The sequence below is a fragment of the Adiantum capillus-veneris genome, chromosome 5 (assembly GCF_014529385.1).
Source record: "Adiantum capillus-veneris isolate H3 chromosome 5, ASM1452938v2, whole genome shotgun sequence".
Lineage (NCBI taxonomy): Eukaryota > Viridiplantae > Streptophyta > Polypodiopsida > Polypodiales > Pteridaceae > Adiantum > Adiantum capillus-veneris.
Window position 1 is genome coordinate 98,015,300 of NC_140935.1, and position 4,020 is coordinate 98,019,319.

A 4,020-nucleotide genomic window follows, 5' to 3' on the forward strand; every position below is an offset into this window, starting at 1 on the left:
AAGATGCTAGAAAACACATTGAAGTGTTTGAACAAGTATGTGATTCCTTAGGGGAACGCAACGAACTACATAAGTGCAATGCCTTAAGCTTGACATTAAGTGGGAAGGCTGGAGATTGGTATAGAACCCTAAGGGTGGACGAGAAAACAATCTACCCTACCCTTCGAAGGTTGTTTCTAAAGGAGTACATAAGAGAAGGTGTGCTTTGGGGTGTAGCATCTCAGCTACAGAAGGCCGAACGTAAGGAAGGAGACTCAGTAAGGGACTTCATTAGTCGTCTAAAGCACTTAAACTCTCGCTGCCCTGTAAATGAGCGCTTCAACAATAACCAGCTGCTTGATCGATTCATTCGAGGGTTGAGGAATGAAGGAATCTATAATGGACTAGTGATTAGAGGTATCACAACCTGGGAAGATTTCACTGCCAATGCAATCCAATTAGAGGACAACTTGATGATAGCAGGCATGAGGGTGTCTACTGACACGAGATCCACTAGCTCACAAGCCATTGAGTATGAACCCATGACTGCAAAGCCCATTGCCAATGAGCCAAAGGTATTTGAGACATTCTTGACAGACCTCACCAAGGCAATCCAAGAGTCTCTTAAGGATAATCGACCCCCTCAAAATAGTCACATGTATCCAAGAAGGGAGCAACAATGGTGTTCCATTTGCTTAGGTCCACATAGCACTAGTGAGTGCCCTACGTTTAGAGTAAAATTTAATGGAACTTGCAACGCATGTGGTAGGTATGGTCACCAAGCTAAGGATTGTTTAATGATCAAACGTATGATGGAAAATAGACCACCTGTAGCCTGGACGGATGCACCTCGAGCTCCTGTATTGATGCCTGCTCCACCTGTTGAGCAACTACCGCAACACATGGTCCCTAGATCTCAAAATGTTGTACAAGCTACACCGCTACCACCTCCTGTGCTAGGACCGCAGCCCCCGCATCCAAGAGTCGCCCCTATGAACCAAGTGGGTTGCGAGCCATCTAATGCTTATGCACATGGCTGTGAGGAGGAAATAGATACTAGTATTGCCTACGGACTTGATACATTGGAAGAGTGTCCTATATACTACATGGAAGATTTTTGGGGGCAAGTCAAGCCGGTTTATCAAGCTGCTGCTCTCGCATCCAGAGGTCAAAATATCAACACCCAGGCTAGGAGGCCACCTCTTCAATGCTACGAGTGTGGTGGACCACATCGGGCAGCGGAGTGCCCTATTAGGCTGCACAAGAATGCTTCACAGATGCAAATGAATCAAGGGAGCACGTCTACAATGCCAATACTCACATGTAATCGTTGTGGCATAGATCACTTGATTGCCCAATGCCCCTATAACCCAAATGCGCCTAAAATCACACCCCTAAATTTGGTCGAAATTGCTAGTGTGACATCGCCAATACCACCCGTCGCACCCGCTTATGCGATTACACGGTCCATGCTTCAAGGGCCATGCCATATCCTCGAAGAGAGAGATACCGCGTCAGTTATCCAAGCAAAGAAAAAGAAGACACGAAGGAAGAGGTCGCAGAATACGGGAAATTCAAAGCCAAGTTCCAAAACAAACATAGGAACAGGAGATGAACCCGTGTATATGAATGACCTCGAGGATGATTCAGATTCAATCGAGACAATGGAGACTAGAACCAATACCACAAAGGGAAAGACCGACAAAGAAAACCGTAACATGGAACCAAATGAAAACCGAATAAGAGAAAACCATAAAGAGCCTCTGAAAACACCACAAGTGTTTCCAAATCCAATCCAAGACCCCCAAGATAAACCGCAGGGGCAAAAAGGGAAGAATCGTAAAAAGAAGATTGGGACGTACCCAAACCCAGTAGACGAGATTGAGCAGGTGAAACATCTAAGAGGTTTAGTGGAGGAGACTCAAGGGGAACTAGAACCAGAACCCATGCATGTCAAAATTCATGACACAGTGTTTCCCACGCAAGTTCATCCACCCCACATGAACCATAGACCGTTAGCCATATCTAGTATCATCCAAGAAGGGAGTGAGGACGGGACATCAGAAAGTGAGCATACACCTTTCTTGTTGGAAAGGATGTTTAACGAAGGAATACCTGATCCCATTGAGGAATATGAGATTCCATCCTCACCAGTTCCTAGTCAAGGACCTACACCCTGCAAAATGCCAATGAATGTTGCCAAACTAGTGGACTTCATGTCTTCTGAGGTTCGAACCACGATCATAGCAAAGCTGTATGGAGATCTTGAGTTATTCCTTGCACTTCGAGCATTCCTTAATGGAGAGCTACGAACGGGATTACCGCAGTTTGCGCAACCAAATAGGCCTGACTCGATTATGATTGATGAGGAAAATCATGTGCAATCACTTGACTTAGATGGACACGAGTCTGTGATCGAGTACCCATTAACGAATTAGGGCAGTATTTTGAAGGCGACCCTACCCATCACTACCAAGGGATTAACTATAAAGGGAATTCTTGATGGTGGTGCGGGAGTTAGCATCGTTACAAAAGATTGTTGGGAATCCATGGGAAAACCCCGTCTCAGTGTTACTAACATTGTGGTAAAGATGGCAAATGGTACCATAGCCAAACCTATGGGGATGCTCAAGGATCTTAAGATCAAAGTTCTAGGACACAAGGTACGACATACGTTCATTGTAATGGATTTCTCTAAACACCTTATGTCATATGAAATGATTTTAGGACGACCATTCATGAGAGAAGCACAAATGGTTCACGATTGGTCTAAAAATCATGTCTATTTGCAATTCCAAGACTCTGTCCTTAGAGTGGATTTGGTGACTGGTAAGGTACACCCCTTAGGGAGTAAAACCATTATTGATCATCGCTCTGACACCACAGTTCACTCGGCCCCACTACAATATTGTTACACTTGTAAGAAGGATACAGACATTGGCCAAGATTCTCCTTACATGGATGTGTTACCGGGTATGACGGAATCAGACAACGTAGACTGGGTACACCTAGCTGCAACCATAGATACCTGGGGAAATAGAGGAACCACTTGGGTCACACCAGAGGGGGAAGAGGTACCACAAATTGCACCTCTGAACATGATAAGTGCCATACATGCATCTTCTAAGGGCAAGGCAATTGTGGACCAATCTGACAGTGACACCGATAGCTCAATAGAAGACTTTAACCAACACGACTCAGACACTGACTTCCAGAGTGAAACGGATTCGGAATCTCATGAATTAAAGAGTGGAGCAAGTTCAGAGTCAAAACATTCGGAAGGACCGAGCACATCAACCCATGATAGCTCCTCCGAGAGTAAAGAGGACACCAACGAGGACTCCTTTAGTGAGCCAGATCTAAATGTAAATCAAAAGCAGGTCTCAAATAAGAAAAAGAAAAACCTTAAGAGGCGTCGATATCGAGCCAATGTATGTGCTAGGATAAAAAAGAAGAGATCCTCAGCAGAATGGCTCAGTTATATAGGAGCATGTGATGCTCATCGAAAATTGGTAGACAATTGGGGTAAATATCTCCAAAATGTTATGTGGTGTAGATCACAACCCCATGACATAGCCCAATTAGAGATCATAGACAAGCCAAAGTTGAGCCGCACTGCAAGGAGGCGTCAAAACCAAGAGTTAGCTCGACAACACAAGAAAGCAGAAATGGAAGCACAAACCAAAGCACAACCAGAATCCACAGACTTGCATCCTGCACCAAAACATTTCAAATCTTACACCACAGGGGAAGCAAAGGTTGTGTACACAAAATCCCAAAGAATACCTATCGATGGGAATAATGGAATCTATGATGGTCCGGCAATAGTTAAAGAAATAGAATTAGCCGACCCCGGTGAAGAATCAAAACCTGTTTTTATTGCCCAAGACCTCACAAAAGTTGAAGAGGCGGTCCTCAAAGAGCTTCTCAAGGAATTCAAGGACATATTCGCTTGGACATACCATGATATGAAAGGTGTTCCACCTTCTGTGGTCCAACATACAATCCCTATGATTAGCACTGCAAAGCCCGTACAACAAA